Source organism: Pogoniulus pusillus, chromosome 14 (genome assembly GCF_015220805.1).
Source record: "Pogoniulus pusillus isolate bPogPus1 chromosome 14, bPogPus1.pri, whole genome shotgun sequence".
In the NCBI taxonomy this organism is placed as follows: Eukaryota; Metazoa; Chordata; class Aves; order Piciformes; family Lybiidae; genus Pogoniulus; species Pogoniulus pusillus.
Window position 1 is genome coordinate 3515247 of NC_087277.1, and position 25209 is coordinate 3540455.

The window sequence follows — 25209 nt, forward strand, 5'->3', positions numbered from 1 at the left end:
TGGACACTGGAATGGGCTGCCCGGGGAGGTGGTGGAGTCGCCGTCCCTGGAGCTGTTCAAGGCAGGACTGGACGTGGCACTTGGTGCCATGGTCTGGCCTTGAGCTCTGTGGTAAAGGGTTGGACTTGATGATCTGTGAGGTCTCTTCCAACCCTGATGATACTGTGATACTGTGTCCTTCTTCACTTTGCATTCCCACATACACTTACTTGGGGTTTATTCCCTTTCCAGAAACAGCTGCTTCTGTTGGTGTCAGAGAGAGGATCTTGACCTGGAAGAACCTTTAACCTCTTCCACCACAGCAATGTTTGCAAAAGACCAAACAGGACTTTTACTAAAATATGTCATTTCTTACCAAAAAAGGTTCCCAGGCTGTACTTTATTGTACCTGTGATACACTAAAGGCTAATACATCATTCATTGTTGAAAGGCAAGAAGAGCAGTTCAGAGTAAGAGCCTTACCTGGGACTTATTGCCTTGTTATCAGTTTTGATTAAATCATTAATATCTCTTCTCATGCAGAAATATTTGCAGTTATATATTGCATAAATATCAACTCCATGCTGTAGTTGTGTTGTCATTATGGATTTGTCTCCTTTTATTACAGTTACTTTGAACTTCTTGGAGTGTTGGTGAAGTCTGTAATGTAGTTTGAGATGTATCCTCTTAGTGCTTGTTAATCCAATTTAACCAATTTAATCCAATTTAACGACTTAATAATTTTATCCATCACAACATATTAACACTTACCTTAGGAATTGTCTTGACTAGGTATTTTTCTGTACTTTGGGTGGAAAAAAAATCAACTCCATACTTTAGACATCTTAAAGATAATTTTATTATTATTTTTTCAAACACAAATTCCAATATTAATTACTTTATCTCAGAAGGAAACATTGTGCCCCCAAAAAAACACTTGGTTTTCTTTCTGCAGATACAAGCTTTCAGTGTATTCATAGAATCATAGAATCAAGCAGGTTGGAAGAGACCTCCAAGATCATCCAGTCCAACCTAGCACCCATCCCTGTGCAATCAACCAGACCATGGCACTAAATGCCTCATCCAGGCTTTGCTTGAACATTTCCACCACCTCCCTGGGCAGCCCATTCCAATGGCAAATTACTCTGTGAAGAACTTCCTCATAATACCCAGCCTATACCTCCTCTGGCACGTTGATCTGGATGCCATAGCCTATTTGATTGTGTAAGGCTTGGTGATAGCTTGGATTGGATGAGCTTGGAGGTCTCTTGCAACCCAGCTGATTCTATGATTCTATGATTCTGCTCTGGAGCTGGAGCACCTTTCCTATGAAGACAGATTGAAGAAGTTGGGACTGTTCAGTCTGGAGAGGAGAAGGCTCCCAGGTGACCTTCTTGTGGCCTTTCAATATCTTAAGGGACCCTACAAGAAAAATGGGGAAGGACTTTTTAGGCTGTAAGGTAGTGATAGGACTGGGGGGAATGGAACAAAGCTGGAAATGGGTAGATTTAGACTGGATGTTAGGAAGAAATTCTTCATCATGAGGGTGATGAGAGCCTGGAAACAGTTGCCTAGGGAGGTGGTGGAAGCTTCATCCTTGGTGGTGTTTAAGGCCAGGCTGGATGAGGCTCTGGACAGCCTGTTCTAGGTAGGGTGTCCCTGCCCATGGCAGGGGGGTTGGAACTGGATGATCCTTTTGGTCCCTTCCAACCCTGACTGATTCTATGATTCTACTTGGCCACAAGGTCACCATTTCCATAACCTTCAAGCTGCCTACATTTAAGCTGACTTAGATCTTTAATTTTAAAGCATTTACCTTTCATTTGTTTCCATCCTGATCCAGTTAGTCAGGGAGGCAGTGCCATGTTAAAACATCTGGGACCCATCCAGTGCGTTCTTCTTAGCACAAGATCAGTGTGATCAGTCCCAGATGCTTAACAACTAAAGTTACATATAAAATGTTGGTAGATTTTGTCCAAAATCAGATTCATCTTCCCTTACCTCTTAAAAGAGGAAGTGCACTAAATAGATATGACTTAAATTGAAGTCATTTATTAATAAATGACTAAACCAAAACCAAAAAGAAAGAAAGAAAGCTGAGAAATGGAAACGGATCCCATCTTATTGAAAGTACAATAGGTTAGTGCATATGCCATTTTAGAATCACAGAATCAAGCAGGTGAGAAGAGACCTCCAAGATCATCCAGTCCAACCTAGCACCCAGCCCTGGCCAACCAACCAGATCATGGCACTAAGTGCCTCATCCAGTCCTTCCTTGAACACCTCTAGGGGTGGGGACTCCACCACCTCCCTGGGCAGCCCATTCCAATGCCAATCACTCTCTCTGACAACAACTTCCTCCTATCATCCAGCCTATACCTCCCCTGCCACAACTGCTGACTGTGTCCCCTTGTTCTGTTGCTGCTTGCCTGGCAGAAGAGCCCAACCCCACCTGGCTACAGCCTCCCTTCAGGTAGTTGTAGACAGCAATGAGCTCTGCCCTGAGCCTCCTCTTCTGCAGGCTGCACACCCCCAGCTCCCTCAGCCTCTCCTCACAGGGCTGTGCTCCAGGCCCCTCACCAGCTTTGTCATCCTTCTCTCAACACATTCCAGTATCTCAACATCTCTCTTGAATTGAGGAGCCCAGAACATCTTATCACCTGAATCCTGTGAAATTATGTATAGGCTGTACAGAGGAAAAACAATGTCGTGTAGGTAGAAGAAAGAAATAAAGATTGTTTTGAGTTTCCAACCCCAGACTTCCTTTCTTTCAGTCTGGTTGTGTTAATTGGACCCCATGTAAGAACATAAAACAAGTAAAGAAGCAACTAAATGAGCTGTTTAGTTAATGAAAAGTTACATCTAGCTCATTGAATTGCTCTACTAGGATCAGTATTCCTAAGCTGCAGCTACTCCTTGTTGGTTTAAGAAGGTTAAAAATGGAACATATGATAGAATGATTAAGCAAAGTCTTTCACACTGAGAAAATGAAACATTTTCTTTTCTCCATAATGAGTCACAGAATTAACCAGGCTGAAAAAGACCTCTGAGATCATTGAGTCCAACCTTTCACCTACCCCTTCTAATTAACTAAACCATGGCCCTAAGTGTCTCATCCAGCCTCCTCTTAAATACCTCCAGGGACGGTGACTCCACCACCTCTGGAGTTATGGAGTCACAGAATCACAGAATTAACCAGGCTGGAAAAGACTTCTGAGATCATTCATAGAATCATAGAATCATAGAATCAACCAGGTTGGAAGAGACCTCCAAGATCATCCAGTCCAACCTAGCACCCAACCCTAACCAATCAACTAGACCATGGCACTAAGTGCCTCATCCAGGCTTTGCTTGAAGACCCCCAGGGATGGTGACTCCACCACTTCTCTGGGCAGCCCATTCCAATGCCAATCACTCTTTCTGTCATTTATGTACAAAAATATTTATCCCAAAGATTTGTGCAAATAAAGAACCTAGCAAGGTGTAAACCCAACTTTTTTCATGTCCAATGTAACCCCCCAGTGACTAACTGACATGGGTAGAGAATTACACACAGTGAAGATGCAGGATGAAGTTACACACAGTATGAAACTACTTCCCCACTGGTGACCTTTGGAGCCTTTCTCTTAAGCAGATAATACTTTATTTGCTTGGGGAGAGGATAATGAGTAACTGGTTTGCTTAAGCCTGACAATTCTTAGCTTACCTATATACTCTAATATAAATGTCTTTTGAACTCTGCATCCTAGAATGTATCAGACCATAAAGACTCAGCAATCAGATAAACTTGGCAGCCACGTTTCTTCAGGCTTCATACATCAAGAGCACAGAGCAACACTTTGAGTTATTTGAATGTCTGCTGAACAGAGCACTTTGAATCTCCAGCGGAAGATAAATGGTTTGTGTGACAAGTCTGGATCTAATCTGTTCTAAGCCACTTCTTCACAGAAGAGAGGATGGATATAAAATAAATAACAGATTCCAGTGTGAAAAGCAGTTACCAAGAGGCTGATTTTGCTTCCATTTGTACTGGTTAGAATCTGTGCTTTATCCTAGTGAGCTCTTTTTAATGAGAGCACAGCCATAGGCAGGCAGAAGGAACAATATCTCCTTCAACCAGCAATAGAACAAGGGGACACAGCCTCAAGTTTTGCCAGGGGAGGTCTAGGCTGGATGTTAGGAGAAAGCTGTTGGCAGAGAGAGTGATTGGCATTGGAATGGGCTGCCCAGGGAGGTGGTGGAGTCTCTGTCCCTGGAGGTGTTGAAGCAAAGCCTGGCTGGAGCACTTAGTGCCATGGTCTGGTTGATTGGCTAGGGCTGGGTGCTAGGTTGGACTGGATGATCTTGGAGGTGTCTTCCAACCTGCTTGATTCTATGATTCTATGATTAGCAGCTATGTCACTACTGAATACAGAGGAGCAGGGAAAAGCTTTTGACACAGGCTACAACTAATCTAACTTTAAAGATGGCTCTGCCCTCAATGTGACCTTTATTTGCAGCAGCAGATGCTAAGAGCTTCCTGAGGATTGCTTTTATTTGAGTCATTTTATGCTTCCAAAATATCCCAGTTCAGGTTTATGAATGGGGAGGATTACAGGACTGGGCTAGAATTTCAGTTTTCCACATTAACACAGCATTTCTCAGACTAGATGACCAACTATATGGAAATTAATTTCATCAGTAATCAAAACATTGCAACCATAAATTGCTTCTTCAAGCTATCAGCAGAACATAAAGATGGCTCTGTGAGGCCACAATGATCACCAGAACTTTGGCTGTTGGGATGAAAAAGAACAATCAGACCAAAGTTGAAACCCATGGCAGCAAATTCATGTTAATAAAAAGACAAAGATTTCAGAGATGTAAAAGCTCACATTTAGACTCATGTACTTGTGTGCACATGAAGCTGTGCTGCTGCAAACAACAGACAGTGCAACATGTAAAGGCCTGTCTTCTGCAAAGGAAAAGGCATCAGGCAAGCAAGACCTTAATTGTCACTGATCCTGGCCTGGCTCAGGAACAGTGTGGCCAGCAGGACAAGGGAGGTTATTTTTCCCTTCTACTCAGCAGGGAGTGCTGTGTCCAGTTCTGGGCTTCTCAATTCAAGAGAGATGTTGAGGTGCTGGAACATGTCCAGAGAAGGGCAGCAAAGCTGGGGAGCCTGGAGCACAGCCCTGTGAGGAGAGGCTGAGGGAGCTGGGGGTGTGCAGCCTGCAGCAGAGGAGGCTCAGGGCAGAGCTCATTGCTGCCTGCAGCTACCTGGAGTGAGGCTGTAGCCAGGTGGTGTTGGGCTCTGCTGCCAGGCAGCCAGCAACAGAACAAGGGGACACAGTCTCAAGATGTGTCAGGGGTAGGTCTAGGCTGGATGTTAGGAGGAAGTTGTTGCCAGAGAGAGTGATTGGCATTGGAATGGGCTGCCCAGGGAGGTGGTGGAGTCGCTGTCCCTGGAGGTGTTGAAGCAAAGCCTGGCTGGGGCACTTAATGCCATGGTCTGGTTGATTGGCCAGGGCTGGGTGCTAGGTTGGACTGGATGATCTTGGAGGTCTCTTCCAACCTGCTTGATTCTATGATTCTATCTTCCATTCCCTTCATCATCTTTGTGGCTCTGTGCTGGACTCTCTCAAGCAGTTCTATGTGCCTCTTGAACTGGGGAGATGCAGAACTGGACACAGTACTCTAGGTGTGCCCTCACCAGGACCGAGTAGAGGAGAAAGGGGTAAGAGTCATTTCTGTCCTCCAGCCCCAGGCAGCTTGTGGCCTCAAAGTGGGACGCTGGTGCAGTGTTGATGTCAGTCATGAGACTGACAGTGCAATTGCTCTCCCAGTGATTAACCAGCAGTGAGCAAGCTCTTGACACATCCAAGATTTGTCCCTGCTCAGGGGAGGATGGAGGTAACCTGAGCCTTATGTTCGCCCTCTGTCTGCGGTCGGCTATTGGCAAGCACCGATCCCTACACGGGCTCAAGCTGACATGCTCCAGTACTATTAATCTGCTTCATCTGTTTGCCTTTCATATACACTCAAACACATCCTGAGGAAGAAGATGATGTTTTTTGAAAAAGCAGAACATGGCTAGCCTGAGGGATGCTCTGTTTTGATAGCAGGTCCCTTTCTTTGCCATCCCAAAGAGGAAAATGATTTACTACAACAGGCCAAAAATACTTTGGATGTCCAGCCTTTCCCAGTAAAATATTATGTTTAATGTTCTCACTACTTTTGAAGGCATGGTCAATAAAGCTGCTCTCTGCCTGACAGGTTCTTGACTCTCAAAGCTATTTTTCTTTGACCAGGATCTGCAAAATAAAATAATAGAAGTGCTAACAATAAAGTCTTGATGTATAATTATTGAAATAAGTGAAAGTATTCCAAACAGAATCACAGAGTCACAGAATCAGTCAGGGTTGGAAAGGACCACAAGGATCAGCTAGTTCTAACCCACCCTGCCATGGGCAGGGACACCCTACTCTAGAGCAGGCTGCCCACAGCCTCATCCAGCCTGCCTTAAACACCTCCAGGGATGGGGCCTCAACCACTTCCCTGGGCAGCCCATTCCAGGCTTGCACCACCCTCATGGTGAAGAACTCCTTCCTAACATCCAGCCTGACTCTACCCATTTCTAGTTTTGTTCCATTCCCCCCTAGTCCTTTCACTACCAAAACCCAGTCCTAAGCTTATGATTTGGGGCTGCTCAGCTTTTTCCATCCATGTCAGCCCTTCCTGATCTTTACCAGATGTGGAGCTTATACTGCAGGAGATGTCTTTTGTTCTTTAGCAGGTGTGCTGGTCATAGAATCATAGAATCAACCAGGTTGGAAGAGACTTCCAAGCTCGCCCAGTCCAACCTAGCACCCAGCCCTGTCCAATCAACTAGAGTATAGAATCGTAGAATCATAGAATCAAGCAGGTTGGAAGAGACCTCCAAGATCATCCAGTCAACTAGCAGTAGTTGCTGCTTGTGGCTTGAATGCAAACACCAACTGTTCTTACCCACAAATTTCTGTCTGCTTTTCTTACAATTCAGTTAGAATCATAGAATCATAGAATCAACCAGGTTGGAAGAGACCTCCAAGATCATCCAGTCCAAACTAGGACCCAGCCCTGTCTAGTCAACCAGACCATGGCACCAAGTGCCTCATTCAGGCTTTGATTGAACACCTCCAGAGATGGTGACTCCACCACCTCCCTGAGCAGCCCATTCCGATGCCAATCACTCTCTCTGCCAACAACTTCCTCCTAACATCCAGCTGAGGAGAGTCTGAGGGAGCTGGGGCTGTGCTGCCTGGAGAAGTGGAGCCTGAGAGGTGAGCTCATCAATGTTTATAAATACATAACAGTGAGTGGCAGAAGGCTGAAGCCAGGCTCTGCTGGGTGATGCCCAATGACAGGACAAGAGGCAATGGTGGAAGCTGAGGCACAGGAAGTTTCATGTAAACATGAGGAGGAATTTGAAGAAGTCTAGGGTGGATGTTAGGAGGAAGTTCCTGCCAGAGAGAGTGATTGGCATTGGAATGGGTTGCCCAGGGAGGTGGTGGAGTCCCCATCCCTGGAGGTGTTCAAGGAAGGACTGGATGAGGCACTTAGTGCCATGATCTGGTTGGTTGGCCAGGGCTGGGTGCTAGGTTGTACTGGATGATCTTGTAGCTCTCTTCCAACCTGGCTGATTCTATTCTATTCTACTTTGTGCCATGATTTGGTTAATTAGAAGATGTTGGGTGCTAGGTTGGACTTGATGGTCTTGAAGGTCTTTTCCACCCTGGTTAATTCTGTGATTCTGTGAAATGGCAGGAAGGATAAGATTGAGAATCCCTGGGATAAAACACCAGTGGGTGTCAAGGTGCTGCTACTAATACATTTGAACTGTTAACTGGTGAGATGACAGGCTCTTGAGTACACCAATATCTGTTGAGTTTTGCACTCAGTTGCACTTCAAAATGATTTAGAATATTTATCTTTTTTTTTTTTCAGTTAATTTTGCCTTTCACAGTCAAAAGTGTGTTTATTCCATAAGTAAAAAGAGCCCTGCATGTACGTGGCATTTTAGTCTCCATGCACTAAAATGTACTTAAAAACCACCAAATTGGACTTTCAAGATCTTTCAGTAATCATTGCAACAGTCAAAGCTCTGTTCCAAGACATACAAAGCACAAGCCTTATATGTAAACACTTCATTGAAGTATGAAAAGCCATCTCTTATCATTAGAGAAACTAACTGGAAAAGAAAACAAGTTGAAGATTTAGTCTTCTGCAGCTACTTTGGGTTTGTGATGTGTGAGACTCCTTAAACACAGCACAGAAGCTACAGATGCTGATGTTAGTTGCTAGACTTCATTGCAAACTGTGCTAGTTTGAGCCTAGCGTGAATGCTTTGGTGAGAAGAACTAGATTAAAGGCTGTGGAAGAAAACAAGGCTGATGTCTACCTCACTCATTGGCTTGCTGAGAATAAGAATCAAAACATAGACAAGGTACTTCTGCTGGGAAGCTCCAAGCTGCATCTCTGGAGGTGTTCAAGCAAAGCCTGCATGGGGCACTTAGTGCCATGGTCTAGTTGACTGGCTAGGGCTGGGTGCTAGGTTGGCCTGGATGAGCTTGGAGGTCTCTTCCAACCTGGTTGATTCTATGACTCTATGATTCTATCTCTCTCTCTCTAGCCTCTTTGACTAATCCACTTTGCTTCCTAATCCCCTGACTGAACCTCCATTCTTCCTTGGGACTGGGGTAAAGTTGAGTGAGGTAGGGGGAAGTTGGAGGGGCAGTTGGGAGCCCCTCCTGGGGACTCAGGTTTCTGGGAGGGCTGTTGTGTTTCTGTATTACCTTTTTACCTTGTGTACATCTGTATATTACTGTATATGCTGTAAATATCTGCTTTTATATTGAGCTAAGCTGTAAATAGAAGCTTCATTCAATTTCCAGAGCCACTGAGTTTAGTCTGGGTGGTTTGCAAAGTGTGGAGGAGCAGGTAACACCCAAACCATCACACAAACGAACTGGAAATGCAGCTCCAGGTTCTTGTAGCCAAAAGAAGCAATAATCATTTCTTTATGCATAGCTTTCCCCAATGACTCCTTTGAATACCAATCAGTAATTTTGATCTCATTTTTATATCTGCCTTCCTATCTTACCACACCTAAACCCAATGCTGATGGCGCTAACGAGCTGTGCTTGATAGCTGCGTTTTCAGTCTAGCCTGCAAAGGAAACAGTTGCTACAAGGTCAGCCACAAGGCAAGACTGCCAACTTTGCTGTCCTTGAGGGGGATGTTTCAGGAGGGAAACATGCATTTGGTTGTGGCTCTGTGTATAGATCCTTCATACTTTATAGTGCAGCTATGAAATGTTATTGAATATGACAAGGAAGAAAAGGGGACACCAGCACCCCAGTTACCATAATGTTTTGGATGCCTTCCAGACCAAGTTCTCAGGCTGACTGGGGTGATTTTGGAGACATACCTTAGATCCTTCCCATAGGATCATAGGTTGGAAGGGACCTCAAAGCTCAGCCAGTTCCAAGCCCTTGCCATAGGCAGGGACACCTCCCACTAGAACAGTTCACTCAAGGCCTCATCCAACCTGGTCCTGAACACCTCCAGGGAGGTTGTGGAGCACAGAATCACAGAATCTGATCTTTGATCAGATTCTGTGATTCTGTGCTCCACAACTTCCCTGAGCAACCTGTTCCAGAGTTTCACCTCTCTCAGTGTCAAGAACTTCTTCCTATCATCTAGTTAGACCACCTGAGTACATCCCACAGGGTGAAAGTGGTGTGAGTCCTTCATCCATGCTGCTAGAAACCTGGCAGAGAAGGAATTCGGGTTTAGACTGGACATTAGGAAACATTTTTTTACCCAGTAAGTGGCCAGGCATTGGAGTGGGCTGCCCATGGAAGTGATAGAATCATAGAATCAGTCAGTGTTGGAAGGGACCACAAGGATCATCTAATTCCAACCCCCCTGCCATGGCCAGGGACACCCAACCCTAGATCACCCACCCTAGATGGCATCACCGACCTTGGATGTGTTTAAAAGTGGTTTGGATGTGGTTAAAGGATGAACTTTGTAAAGAAGGGATAAGAGTTGGAGTTGGTGATCCTGGGAGGTCTTTTCCAACAGGAATGTCCCTGTGGTTCTGTGAATAAAGAAATATTTACTAGCAGGAAATACAAGTTGCTCTGATGACTGGCTGGAGTCCAGAGCAGAAAGATGATTTTTAGAGTGACATAGAATTGCTAATTTCTAAACAATTCCTACTAGTTCTTTACACTAACTCTGAGGTAAATAGCATTTGCAACAGCAGTATAAATGAGAATCCAAAACGGGCACGCAAAAATTGTCCCCTGGGAGCATTTAGATTACCTTTGGATTTGATGCAAAGCTCTCAAAAATCCTTTCAGTTGAGTTCATAGAATCATAGAATCAACCAGGTTGGAAGAGATGTCCAAGATCATCCAGTCCAACCTAGCACCCAGCCCTAGACAATCAACCAGACCATGGCACTAAGTGCCTCATCCAGGCTTTGCTTTAGAATCGTAGAATCAAGCAGGTTGGAAGAGACCTCCAAGCTCATCCAGTCCAACCTAGCACCCAGCCCTGGCCAGTCAACCAGACCATGGCACTAAGTGCCCCAGCCAGGCTTTGCTTCAACACCTCCAGGGACAGTGACTCCACCACTTCCCTGAGCAGCCCATTCCAATGCCAATCACTCTCTCTGCCAACAACTTCCTCCTAACATCCAGCCTAGACCTCCCCTGGCACAGCTTGAGACTGTGTCCCCTTCTTCCGTTGCTGCTTGCCTGGCAGAAGAGCCCAACCCCACCTGGCTACAGCCTCCCTTCAGGGAGTTGTAGACAGTAGGGTCAGGCCCCTAATACTTTCATCCCTCCTGATCTAGTGGAAGGTGTGCCTGCCCATGGCAGAGGGCTCAGAACTAGATGATCTTCAAGGTCCCTTCCAACCCAAGCTAATCCCATGATTCTATTTTACCTTACTATTACACAAGGGTCAATAATTTGGCAGTTGCACCTTTGGCCTTGAAAAAATATTTCTGTATCATTTCCATTTTTTCCTAGTAGATTTCTTCAGAAGTTCCTTTTCTCCTGCCCCACCCCCAAGCATTTGTATTGCTTTGTCACAGTTTCAGGAAATTGATGTAGGCATTTTTAATTAAGAAAGGCTCTTCTTGGCAGAGCATCATCCCTTCATTCCTATACACTTTGGCATGGTTCAGTCTCTGCTCAAATTAGTAGCAGTAGGAATATGACCAAAAAGAAACAAACCCAGGTTGAGATAATTCAAAATACAATCAAACTGATCTGTTAAATAAAGCACAAGGAGTGTAAAAGCAAGGTCTGATATTCAACTCTCAGAATCTCCTGGCACATATGCATCTGATTTTTTCAATTGAACATAGCATTAGCTTACATTTAGCTGTTTTCTCTTCTTTGGAACACTGCAAGTTAACTTTGTCAGTGCAGGGTTTTGGTTTTGAATTGTAGTCATCATAGAATCAACCAGGTTGGAAGAGAACTCCAAGATCAACCACTCCAACCTAGCACCCAGCACTATCCAGTCAACCAGAGCATGGCACCAAATGCCTCATCCAGGCTTTGCTTGAGCACCTCCAGGGACGGTGCCTCCAGCACCTCCCTGGGCAGCCCATTCCAATGCAAATCACTCTCTCTGCCAACAACTTCCTCCTAACATCCAGTCTAGACCTCCCCTGGTACAACTTGAGATTGTGTACCCTTGTGGGGGACAAGGGAGCAAAACCCCACCCTTCTGATCTGTGTAACTACAGTAACTTATTTAGATTAGCAAAAAGAAGAGATCAAAATATTGGGCTTGAGCACTAGAAAAAAGTCATTCCATAGCTAACAAAAATAAAGCCTTTTTTATGTAACAGCCCAAAACAATATCAAGAGCTTGATTTAGGAAACCTTCCTATCAATTAGGTTTGTCTAATACAAAAGATAAGAACTTGCTGAGGGTTTAGCTTGGAGAAGAGGAGGCTCAGGGCAGAGCTCATTGCTGTCTACAACTACCTGAAGGGAGTCTGTAGCCAGGTGGGATTGGTCTCTTCTGCCAGGCAAGCAGCAACAGAACAAGGGGACACAGTCTCCAGTTGTGCCAGGGGAGGTCTAGGCTGAATGTTAGGAGGAAGTTGTTGGCAGAGAGAGTGATTGGCATTGGAATGGGCTGCCCAGGGAGGTGGTGGAGTCACTGTCCCTGGAGGTGTTGAAGCAAAGTCTGGATGAGGCACTTAGTGCCATGGTCTAGTTGACTGCCTAGGGCTGGGTGCTAGTTTGGACTGGCTGAGCTTGGAGGTCTCTTCCAATCTGCTTGATTCTATGACTCTATGATCTCCCTGTGGTATGGCTGTTAATGTGCATATGGCCTTTGGGGTAGAGGGTTTGCCTTGTGGAGGAATGCTTGGGCTCTTTAGCATCTGTTTATTACTATCACAAACTGAAACCCACCCCTGAGCGACACAATTGATGAGTCTTCTTTGTAGTGCTTAGAAATGTATTCTTACAGTATAGATTCATAGCCTGCCAAAATATCATAACCAAAAGGGGTGAAGCATTTATTCAGTGCACTGCTGGCAGCTGTGGCTCTAAACATTTCCCTCCAGCTACACTGCAGCATTGTTCTTCTGGCATCCTTGAGGTTTTCAAGCTGTTGTCACACACTGCTGCAGAAATAAAACCCCTTTCCCTTCAGAAAATGACTCCAGTAAACTCAGAAGTATGATTAAACATTCCTTCTTCTTAGTCAGGTTTCTGAGTACCTGGCCTAGATTCACATAGGCAGCAACAAAGAAGAATGTGGTTTGGTTTGGGTTTATTTTTTTCTCTCATGTGTTTCAATTAGATTTGGAAATTAATTTGTGTGGTTTATTGCAAAAGGGACCTAAGACTATGGCTGTCTAATACAAAAGATAAGGACTTGCTGAGGGTTCATCCTGGAGAAGAGGAGGCTCAGGGGGGATCTCATTGCTGTCTACAACTGGACACAGCACTCAAGGTGTGGCCTGAGCAGTGCTGAGTACAGGGGCAGAGGAACCTCCCTTGTCCTGCTGCCCACACTGCTCCTGAGCCAGGCCAGGATGCCATTGGCTCTGCTGCCCACCTGGGCACACTGCTGGCTCATCTTTAGCCTACTATCCACCAGTACCCCCAGGTCCCTTTCTTCCTGGCTGCTTTCTAACCACTCTGTCCCCAGCCTGTAGTGCTGCTATGCCTGACACCTGCCTAGGACAACCATTTTCCAATTCCCTTTACCAATCTGAAGTGCTACAAAGCACAAAGAAGTTTCTTTTTGAACTCCTCACTCCTTCACCCCTTATTTGAGTGAAGCAGAAAGCCAAAGGCTGTGCATTCTTTCCACTTGTATGCACCATTAACTGCAGCTCATTGACAGGACGAATCTCCCTTTGCTTCATATTCCTTTCTCACTCAGTGGGCTTTGCCAAACACTCTTCTTTCAACAGCACTATCTTCTGTGTGAGGAAGTGCAGGCACTCACCTTCAACTCTCTGTTTTTGCAGCATCATGGCACTTAATCACAGCCCAAAATGACTGACATCATCTGGGTCTTGCCATCATCCAGTCATAAAACCCTCAACCCTGGAAAGAGAATCAAAACACTCTCAGTGTAGAGAAATTGCAAGGGCAAAAGCTTGAATGATGAAGTAGCAAATGCTGAGGGAACAGTGCTAAGAATCTAGAAGGACTACAGACAAACTGTTTCCTGCAGTCAGTTTTCCTGATGTTTCGTTTGTCCATTTACAGTGAAGGTGAAAAATGGTTTGAAAATAGAGAGCAGTGTGACTATGCTTAACTGTCACCACCACACCTTAACTGCCATGTGTCACAGCAACCCTGTGCTGGGCTGCAGCAGGAGCAGCGTGGGCAGCAGGGCAAGGGAGGGGATTCTGCCCCTTGGCTCTGCTCTCCTCAGACCCCACCTGGAGTACTTTGTCCAGTTCTGGAGCCCCCAACATATGAAGGACATAGAACTGTAGAAGTGAGTCCAGAGGAGGCCACAAAGATGCTCAGAGGGCCGCAGCAGCTCTGCTATGAGGACAGGGTACAAGAGCTGGGGATGTGCAGCCTGGAGAAGAGAAGGCTTCGAGGTGACCTTGGAGTGGCCTTCCAGTATCTGAAGGGGACTACAGGAGTGCTGGGGAGGGACTATTGACAAGGTCTGGTAGTGACAGGATGAGGAGGAATGGGTTTGAACTGGCAGAGGGGAGATTGAAACTGGATGTTAGGAAAGGGCTCTTTAGAGTGAGGGTGGTGAGACACTGGCACAGGTTGCCCAGGGAGGTTGTGGAGCACAGGATCACAGAATGTGATCTTTGATCACATTGGGTGATTCTGTGCTCCACAACCTCCCTGGAGGTGTTCAGGACCAGGTTGGATGAGGCCTTGAGCAACCTGTTCTAGTGGGAGGTGTCCCTGCCTATGGCAGGGGGTTGGAACTGGCTGAGCTTTGAGGTCCCTTCCAACCTAAGCCATTCTATGATTCTATGATTTCCAGGAGGATATTGCAGTGAAATGAAGTGCTTGCTTGCCCACCAGCCTGGCTTTGTTCTGACTGTAAAAATGATCTGAAACAAATTTGATTCTACAGATTTCTTTTTGTAGGAAACAAAAGGACCAAGTTAAGTTATGGTGGACTAAGAACAAACCTCCTGTGTTACTGGGGTTGTTTGGATGAATAGGAAAAGCATGCAGCTGAATGGAGCAGTCCACTTAAATGGAAACAATTCCCAACCCTCAAGCCAAAGTGGAATTACTGCATTATAATGTTTGTTGTGTTCAATTTTATGGGTAGCTTTGCCAGCTATGCCTTGTAAAAATCTAGTGGATGTGATGATGCAACATAAATCAGTCAAATACACTTTGGACAAGGCAAACCAGGAGGGTGTGTGATGAGTGCACTGAGTCTGTAGCTCTCATGTATAATCTCTATCCTGATTTTGATGTTCATGAAAATGAAATCTGATTCTGAACACAGAGATGCAGTCAAAGTAAAACAAAACCAATGCATTGTCTTGGCCATACTGTGCATGTGGACAAGGGCTTGGGATGGAGGCTTTAACCATTCACATGGGCAGTTTGGATTAAGAGAGGTCTCTTCATGTAGAAAACCATGGCATTTCCTCCTGACTTTACCTCACCTACTCAGGGTGAGTCAAAGTCATTCTTTGCAAAGGTCATCAAATGATCATTTGTGATTATTGGTTTGTTTCAAACTGTTCATGCATCATACTACTGTTATTTGCCCAAGCATGGATAAAAGTCTCTTTGCTGTTACTGTCAAACACTAAATCTGTAGTAGTAAAACTTTAATGACAGCATTTCTAAGATTCTACATCAAAAAATAGTTTAGGAGGAGGATATGTAGGGCTAAGAGTCACACAAATATTACACATGCTTCCCTGAATACTACAAAGTTATGTTCAGTACTAGATAATACCATCATTATGGTGCCACATCCAGTTGGCAGCTGGCACTAGTGCTGTTCCTCAAGGATCAGTGTGGGCCCAGTCCAGTTCAATGTCTTTATTGATGATCTGGACCAGGGGATTGAGTCCAGCATCAGTAAGTTTGCAGATGACACCAAGCTAGGAGCAGGTGTGGATCTGTTGGAGGGTAGGAGAGCCCTGCAGAGGGACCTGGCCAGGCTGGATGGGTGGGCAGAGGACAATGGGATGAGATTGAACAAGGCCAAATGCAGGGTTCTGCACTTTGGCCACAACAAACCCAAGCAGCACTACAGGATGGGAAAAGAATGGCTGAGAGCAACCAGGCAGAGAGGGACCTGGGGGTGCTGGTAGAGAGTAGCTGAAGATGAGGCAGCAGTGTGCCCAGGTGGGCAGCAGAGCCAATGGCATCCTGGGCTGGCTCAGGAGCAGTGTGGGCAGCAGGACAAGGGAGGTTCTTCTGCCCCTGTACTCAGCACTGGTCAGGCCACCCCTTGAGTGCTGTGTCCAGTTCTGGGCCCCTCAATTCAAGAGAGATGTTGAGGTGCTGGAAGGTGTCCAGAGGAGCTGGTGAGAAGCCTGGAGTGTAACCCTGTGAGGAGAGGCTGAGGAAGCTGGGAGTGTTTAGCATGGAGGAGGCTCAGGGCAGAGCTCATTGCTGTCTACAATTACCTAAAGGGAGGCTGTAACCAGGTGGGGTTGGTCTCTTCTGCCAGGCAAGCAGCAACAGAAGAAGGGGACACAGCCTCAAGCTGTGGCAGGAGAGGTCTAGGCTGGATGTTAGGAGGAAGTTCCTGCCGGAGAGAGTGATTGGCATTGGAATGGGCTGCCCAGGGAGGTGGTGGAGTCACTGTCCCTGGAGGTGTTAATGAAAAGCCTGGCTGAGGCACTTAGTGCCATGGTCTGGTTGATTGTCTAGGTCTGGGTGCTAGGTTGGAGTGGATGAGGTTGGAGACCTCTTCCAAACTGGCTGATTTTAAGGTTTCACAATGGTTCAAATTACTGTCCCCTGAGAAAATCAAGGTATTTCCATGTGTGCATTTGGCTCCACTTTAGAAGTCTTCAGCAATGCTGTCCTGGTGTTGGGGTGGAGAAGGATACACTGGGTGTAAAGCAGTGGTTTCTTTGGCCATAGAGAATTGATACATTTACTAAAGAGGGGCTCCATGGCCACATTTATGAGCTCAGACAAATGCACAGTATTCATTTGGAGGGTTTAGCAATTTCTATGCTCCCTCAAGTGTTCTACATTCACACTCCAAACTCCAGATCATAAATACCATATCCTCTATAAAGGCAGCCACAATTACCTTGTGTAACACATACTGAAACACAGAGAAGTTCTAGGGAGAATTGGAGCAGAGGACAGGAGGGGAATTCCTGAGTTATGAAGCCCAGCAACCATTTTATACAATTCCTTTATAATCTCTCTGTTTTAGCAAGCACTTTTGGGTCATCAGCCCAGAGCTGGCAGCAGGCAGAGCAGACTGATTTACCAAACACCCTACAAAGCACTTGCACCACACATAGTACTGATATGACTCTGCTATTACTTGCCAGATCCATGCAATTACCTTGCTTTGGCTCACTTGTACCAGAGGCACAGATAGGATTATGGCAGAGCTTTGCTGAGCATGAACTAAACATGGTCTTATGACATAAAAGACAGAGTTGAACAAATAAGAAAAGGATGGAATAATTTGGCAGTGACTTAGATGAAACTAAATCTTAGCAATAACTTAGAATCATAGAATCAACCAGGTTGGAAGAGACCTCCAAGATCATCCAGTCCAACCTAGCACCCAGCCCTAGCCAATCAACCAGACCATGGCACTAAGTGCCTCATCCAGGCTTTGCTTGACCACCTCCAGGGATGGCGACTCCACTACCCCCCTGGGCAGCCCATTCCAATGCCAATCACTCTCTCTGTGAAGAACTTTCCCTTGCTCCCATGCAGAAAAGCTACCCCAGAAGTGCTCTCCTAATGGGTTTGCTCTAATGTCTCCTCTCAAGCATACATTGCATCTAGCAGAATATTTTAAAATTTTCCTAAGCCAGAAGTTATACCAAGAAAATAGATTAGGAGTAAATAAAGTAACATTTTAGATGTGCTTCCTGGTCCTTTCTGGGTTAGGCCCATGAGCTTGTGAGGGGCCTGGAGCACAGCCCTGTGAGGAGAGGCTGTGGGAGCTGGGGGTGTGCAGCCTGCAGAAGAGGAGGCTCAGGGCAGACCTCATTGCTGTCTGCAACTACCTGAAGGGAGGCTGTAGCCAGGTGGGGTTGGTCTCTTCTGCCAGGCAACCAGCAACAGAACAAGGGGACACAGTCTCAAGCTGTGCCAGGGCAGGTCTAGGCTGGATGTTAGGAGGAAGTTGTTGGCAGAGAGAGTGATTGGCATTGGAATGGGCTGCCCAGGGAGGTGGTGGAGTCACTGTCCCTGGAGGTGTTGAAGCAAAGCCTGGATGAGGCACTTAGTGCCATGGTCTGGTTGACTGGACAGGGCTGGGTGCTAGGTTGGAGTGGATGAGCTTGGAGGTCTCTTCCAAACTGGTTGATTCTCTGACTTTAACTGAACTGTAAGAAAAACAGAAAGAAAATTGTGGGTAATAGCAGTTGGTGCTTGCATTTAAGCCACAAACAGCAACTACTGCTAGCTGACTGGATGAGCTTGGAGAACTCTTCCAACCTGGTTGATTCTATGATTCTATACTCTAGTTGATTGGCTAGGGCTGGGTGCTAGTTTGGACTGGATGAGCTTGGAGGACTCTTCCAACCTGGCTGATTCTATGAGCTTTATACAGGTGGGCAATAAAAGCTGCTGCCATTGAGTGTCCATATCCTGTACAGCATTCTTTGAAGGGAAGCAAAACATTTGCAGTCATGGAAAGTCAAAAGGACACAATCTTGCCTCAGAGTATTTTTACATTACTTTACTGGTCAATTTGCAATCTTTCCTTGTAGCAGCAGAAAACATAGCAAAGTCATTTTAAAGTTATTTCCTAATTTGAAAGTTGCTTCCCATTGGTCTTCATGGGGTTTGTCACCAGAAACCTGCAGGTTACATCAGGAAGAGATTTGTGTTGCACATCTCCCTCCCTCAGCTCACAGCACTTTCTAAGGGGCCAGGTGTCTCCAATTTGGGGGGAAAAGGATTCAAATCTGTTCAGCTGGTTCTGCATCAAAGCACTCTTTAATTGCTTGGTTCTAGGGCTTTCTGCCAGCTGAGGCTGAAATGGCAACCATCTGTCAAGAATTCCTCCACTGAGTAGTTTTATTCATATTCTGCAGAATAACAGCAGCAAATATACCTTAAAAACAACTTTCCTGGTTATTAGCTTGGCTTTGAATGAAACTCTGAACCAGGCAGCTCTCAGTGACTCCTCTTGTCAACCTTCTGCATTGGTTGATTGTACAGCAGAAAGAACAATTTATTTACCACAAAATATGACTATTTGATGCTAATAATACTTCATTTAGAACAGGTTTTGGTTTGGTTTGTTGTTCATTCATCAATAGACTGGATGTGAGGAGGAAGTTGTTCAGCATGAGAGTGGTGAGAGCCTGGAAGGGGTTGCCCAGGGAGGTGGTTGAGGCCACAGATATTTACAACTCTATACTATTATATGCAAGTTAAAAGTCATTCAGAGCTACAAACCCCCTCCCAAACAGCAGAACTGCTCAGGAGGGCTGTCAAATTAACTCCCTTCCTTCTTTCCATCCCCACCCTTATATCAGAAGTCTTACATACAGGGGTGGGGATGAGGAAGAAGTTCTTCAGCATGAGAGTGGTGAGAGGCTGGAATGGGTTGCCCAGGGAGGTGGACGAGACCCCATCCCTGGAGGTGTTTAAGGCCAGGCTGGCTGAGGTTGTAGGCAGCCTGCTCTAGGGTAGGGTGTCCCTACCCATGGCAGGGGGATTGGAACTGGCTGATCCTTGTGGTCCCTTCCAACCCTGATTGATTCTATGATACTGTTTACAAGGTCCTGAGAGCTCCAGAGATCAAAGAGAATTCCTAGTATGGGAAGCACACAAAATGAAGAATGATCTCTGTGAAATAGTTTCTCTAAATGAATGTTCACATCCTGCTATCTGAGGTCACTTTGTTATTTAGGATAAGATTTGGCTTAAAGGACTTAGACCACCTCAGTGAGGTGTCTAACCAAAATCCAGTCTTGCAGGTTTCTTTTGGAGTCAATATTAAGGCACAAAAACATTCATCAAACCATTAACCTTAAGGTTCATGGTTAAGCTGGATGAGATGAATCAGCCCCTGGAAGTATGTCTCTGTCTAGCCATCTACATGCTGCAGAAACCCAGCTTTGATGGCCTTTGGACTCGTTTGGCTCTTCCCTTTGTGCTTTATATCTCTGCCCATGAAAATAAGTGCTTCATGTCTCCAGCTCTTTATGTGTTTCCCCACTTTTGCAGGTGACAAGGCCACATAGAGCTTCTCAGTAGAACTTCATTTTCAGACACTGACTTCCATTGCATTTAACAATGATGAAGATGAGTGAAGGAAAGATGACAAGATTAAAACCACTGTTATAATGTATATGGAATCATAGAATGGTCAGGGCTCAAAGGGCCCTCAAGCTCCAGCCTCCCTGCCATGGCACACCCTACCCTAGATCAGGCTGGCCACAGCCTCATCCAGCCTGGCCTTAAACACCTCCAGGGATGGGGCTTTCACCACCTCTCTGGGCAACCTGTTCCAATGTCTCACCATCCTCATGGTGAAGAACTTCATGCTAACATCCAATCTGAATCTACCCATTTTCAGTTTTGCTCCATTTCCCCCAGTCCTATCACTGCCTGACATCCTAAAAAGCCCCTCCCCAGCTTTCTTGTAGCCCCCTTCAGATACTGGAAAACCACAATAAGGTCTCCTCAGAGCCTTCTCTTCTCCCGACTGAACACCCCAACTCTTTCAGCCTGTCCTCATAGCAGAGGTGCTCCAACCCTCTGATCATCCTCATAGCCTCCTAGGAGACCTCATAGGAGAGGTGTTGCAACAGCAATGTTAATCTATGATTCCTAGATTCTGAAGAGTTTGCATTTTGGGCTTTGAATTTGTTCTTTACTTGGTGCTTGGAGGGTGGGAAGGCCCAGATACTATCACTCTATTGCCTAAACCATCTCCTGTCTTAACAGACAACTACATGAGATGACTTTTCCCCTTGAAGACCATGAAGACCATAAAGACCAAAAGACCAGTGTGATGACTTCAGGGGTGGACAGTTGAGGAACAGTTGGAGGCTGATTAGTGAGTTAAACAAAGCTTCAACCTGTAGCTAGAGAAACATTTGGAGCTGACTTTCCCTCTGCAAATGGAGGTTTTTGCTTTCATCCCTGCAAGCTTTTTTGCTTTTGTGCAGGGCTCCTCTCCTTTAGTTCAGCACACAGCTATCAGCTGTCTCCTCACATCTGGAGAAGCCAGCATTCTGCCATCATCTCCCATGTCTCAGGCTTAACATATGGCTTCATTCCCAGTGTTCAGTCCAAAATCAGTGGAAGAGGTGAGGATGTTGTATTTTTGGAGAAACTCACTGTTAAATGATCACATTTACAGTATTTCAGAGGGAAGGCAAAAATCTTGACATGAAAGCCAGGAGATTATGGTAGAAAACTTTCAGCTTTAATTTTTCACCTTTATAAAGCTCAAAGTCCTAACATATAAAGGATCAGAAAGAACATGTTAAATGGTACTTATTAAATTACTAAATGTGGCAAATCCTAGACTCATAGAATCAAGCAGGTTGGAAGAGACCTCCAAGATCATCCAGTCCAACCTAGCACCCAGCCCTAGACAATCAACTAGACCATGGCACTAAGTGCCTCATCCAGGCTTTACTTGAACACCTCCAGGGACAGTGACTCCACCACCTCCCTGGGCATCCCATTCCAATGCCAATCACTCTCTCTGACAACAACTTCCTCCTAACCTCCAGCCTATACTCCCCCTGGCACATGTTAGTGTCCTGCTTTGAATGGAGCCTGTTGCAGTATGGAGAGCTTGATGGTGGACATTTAACACAGCAACTGTAGCAGGCAGGTTCAAATCACAGACTTCTCTGGTGAAGACAAGCTATGGAAAGAAGTTTTCTACCTTATCATTCATAGAATCAAGCAGGTTGGAAGAGATCTCCAAGATCAGCCAGTCCAACCTAGCACCCAGCCCTAGCCAGTCAACCAGACCATGGCACTAAGTGCCTCATCCAGGCTTTGCTTCAACATCTCCAGGGATGGTGACTCCACCACCTCTTTCAGCTATTATTAATTTCAGCCAGACCCCTGGTTGAATGCTAAGACATTCTCCCTCTTCCCCTTCTGCTTCAAGCAACAGGGGATTTGAAGTGCCAGAGCACCCTGGCAGCTCAGGGGCCAGGGTGCACAGCCTTTGGTTATGAGTGAGATGATAGGCTAGGATCATGCAAAACTATGTTCATCTATCACTAGAGCCATATGTTTTCAATCCATGTGTTTTATGGCATTTGGAAAGTGTATTTCAGTGAGGATTAGGGAACAGCTTTGTCCTAAAGCTCCTCTTCTCAACAGGACTCTCCTTACCAGCAAAGTCCAGCCTGCAATTCCTTCCCAGAGCCCTCTGAAAAAAACCAGTCCTGTCTATCTTGCCATTTCTTCAGGATTCCCAGCCCCTGACAGAATGTGAGGCAGTGCCCAAGCAAAGCAGAGCTCTCTGAGCCAGCCCACTGAGCTGTGGTCAGCCCCAGGGCTGGGCAGGCACTGCCACAGCCATCCCACCTCAGGCCAAGTGTCCTCTGGGGACTGCAAACTAAGCCACCTGCTTCTCTATGAATCCATTAGACGCCCTTTGCTGGCTCTCAGATGGGTGTGGTAACAGAATGACTGTGCCCATGGAGGCTGGTTTATGGCAAAAACTAAAACTGGAGCTAAATTGAGTGTGGCAGTGAGCGTAGGGAAGAACAACACTGCTAAGGGAGCTCTCGAGCAGCTCGGATTCCACAGGCAACACTGGGGCTGTGAAACACAACTCAGTTTGACTTTATACATAGCAACAACCTCAAAACTGACAGAAACAAGGGCTGTGAGACAGAAACATACCCAATGCACGCTTGTGTCAGAAGAGGTTGGGCTAATGAGCTGAAGATGGGAGGTCTAAAGTGCTGTACTCAGCGTTGAGGTTAGTAGCAGCACTCCAGCAGCCAGCAATGCTCTTCTCAGCTCTGTTCTGTCCCCAGGGAGGCAGCTGAGCTTTGTCTTTGCTGTTGGAGACTTGAGGCCAAAAGAGACTTAGAATCATCAAACCATAGAATCAGGCAGGGTTGGAAGGGACCTCAAGGATCAGCCAGTTCCAACCCTACTGCCATGCCCAGGGACACCCTTCCCTAGATCAGGCTGCCACAGCCTCAGCCAGCCTGGCCTTAAACACCTCCAGGGATGGAGTCTCAACCACCTCCCTGGGCAACCCATTCCAGCCTCTCACCACTCTCAGGCTGAAGAACTTCCTCCTCACCTCCAGGCTGAATCTCCCCACCTCCAGCTTTGCTCCATCCCCCCAGTCCTGGCACTCCCTGAGTGACTTCTTTAAGAGATGGGATCACCACAGCAAGCAAAAGACAGGCCAGTTGGCATCACACCGTCCTCAGTGGTGCCAGGCATGCAGGGACACGTTGCTAGCAGGTGGCAGAGTGCAGCACACCAGTGTGGCTTGCAAGAAGGACCTCCCATGGCAATATGGCTGGCAACAAACCAGTACTTAGCATAGGGGAGGCCTCACCTCGAGCACTGTCTGCAGCTCTGGGCCTCTCACAGCAAGAAGGATATTGAGATGCTGGAGCAGGGCCCAGAGGAGAGTGATGAGACTGGGGAAGGGGCTGGAGGGGAAGGCTGATGAGGAGAGGCTGAGGGAGCTGGGCCTGGAGAAGACTTAGAGGATACCTTCCAGTATCTGAAGGGGGCTACAGAAGGGCTGAGGAGGGACTATTGACAAGGTCTTGTAATGACAGGATGAGGAGGAATGGGTTTGAACTGGCAGAGGGGAGATTGAAACTGGATGTTAGGAAGAAGTTGTTTGCAGTGAGGTTGGTGAAACACTGGCACAGGTTGCCCAGGGAGGTTGTGGAGCACAGAATCACCCAATGTGATCTTTGATCACATTGGGTGATTCTGTGCTCCACAACCTCCCTGGAAGTGTTCAAGGCCAGGTTGGATGAAGCCCTGAGTGACCTGTTCTAGTGAGAAGTGGCCCTGCCTATGGCAGGGAGTTGGAAATTTGAGGTGCTCCTTCAAGCAGTTTTCCACTACAAGCTTTTTCCCAGTGGATGGACAGAACAGATTTTGTTTTCATTGATAAATTTCTCCCTGGGAATCACAGAACTTTAGGGGTTGGGAAGTGACCTCCAGAGATCATTGAGTCCAACCCCCCTGCCAAGGCAGGGTCCCCCTGGGGAATTCAAACAGGAATACATCCAAGTGGGTTTTGAAAGTCTCTGGAGAAGGAGACTCTGTGACCTCTCTGGGCAGCCTGTTCCAGGGCTCTGTCACCCTCACTGTAAAGAAGTTTCTCCTCATGCTGAGCTGAAACTTTCTATGCTCCAGTTTGTACCCATTGCTCCTCGTCTTATAGCTGCACACCACCACAAAGAGCTTGCCCCCCTCCACTTGACACCCACCCCTCAGGTATTTATAGACAGTGATCAGATCCCCCCTCAGGTATTTATAGACATTGATCAGATCCCCTCTCAGCCTTCTTTTCTCCAGACTTGGCAGCCCCAAGGCTCTCAGTCTCTCTTCTTAGGGGAGATGCTCAAGTCCTCCAGTCATCCTCACAGCTCTCTGCTGGACCCTTTCCAGCAGGTGCCTGTCTCTCCTGAGCTGGGAAGTGGAAGTTTATTGAACAGATACAGCAACTGAGTGGAACAGAGAGGAGGATGCATCTGGGGTGTATAAAGAAGGCATATTTGGGATCTGAACTTAAATGTTCACTGCATCAGATTGATGACTTTTCTCTGCATTACCCTTCAACTGCACTATCATGGAACCACTACAAGGCAGAAAAAACTTTAAGGAACTACTTCAAAGGATTCTTTAGGTTTACATCCAACTGTCTGCTGTATTAATAGCATGATTTACTTTGCCTCAAGTGGGCTAAATGACATGGTTGTTATACTGTGGGAGAAAGCAAGAGGTTGAAGTTGGCAATAATGTTGTTCGACGTCTTATCAGCCACAGTTATGAAAATATTCACATCAGAGACAAGAACTGAGCTGAAACCCTGAAGAATGTGTTTTATATTAGAGACTTCCATAAAGCATTGACACTGAGCAGCTTTAGCATTCTGTTTTCTCTTTCAAACCCTGTTTATGGCAAAGGAACAAACCCATCATGTACCATAATTTCTTCTTGCTCTCCGATTCCTTCGGTGTTGGCTGAGCTGTGGGTGCTTCATGACTGCACTTGTGTGTAAGTGAAGGTATAAATAGCTGCAGAGAAAATGAGTTTATGCAGTATTTTAATCTTCACCTAGTTCTGCTGATGGTTGAGAAAAAATCCAGGCAGTTTGAAGGCACAAAAGTTACTGCACTTGTCTTTTATTTAGCTTTTCTTTTGGAAACAAAAAGAATATTGCAAGGAAAGAGAAGTGCTCTTAGCAGCAACCTGTCCACCTGTGTGGTTTTCTTCATTAAGGCTTATTATGCCTACCTGTCGAGAGAGTAATGACACTGCTCTAGGTTGAAAGGGCCTTTTAAAGGTCTTATGGTTC

General features: G+C 46.0%; 1 long non-coding RNA gene across 3 annotated transcripts in view; it reads right to left on the reverse strand.

Annotated features, from left to right (window-relative positions):
* Window positions 1-518: 518 nt before the first annotated feature.
* LOC135181021 (uncharacterized) overlaps window positions 519-25209 on the reverse strand; it is a 44716-nt gene continuing 20025 nt past the window's right edge. The window contains exons 2-3 of one of the 3 annotated variants that reach the window (XR_010304648.1): window positions 13498-13598; window positions 519-639 (exon numbers count right to left, since the gene is read on the reverse strand). This is a non-coding gene — a long non-coding RNA (uncharacterized LOC135181021). Of the gene's footprint in view, window positions 640-6162; window positions 6273-12555; window positions 12665-13497; window positions 13599-25209 lie in introns of those variants that run through there. The other 2 variants (XR_010304649.1, XR_010304650.1) reach the window with 2 other exon arrangements.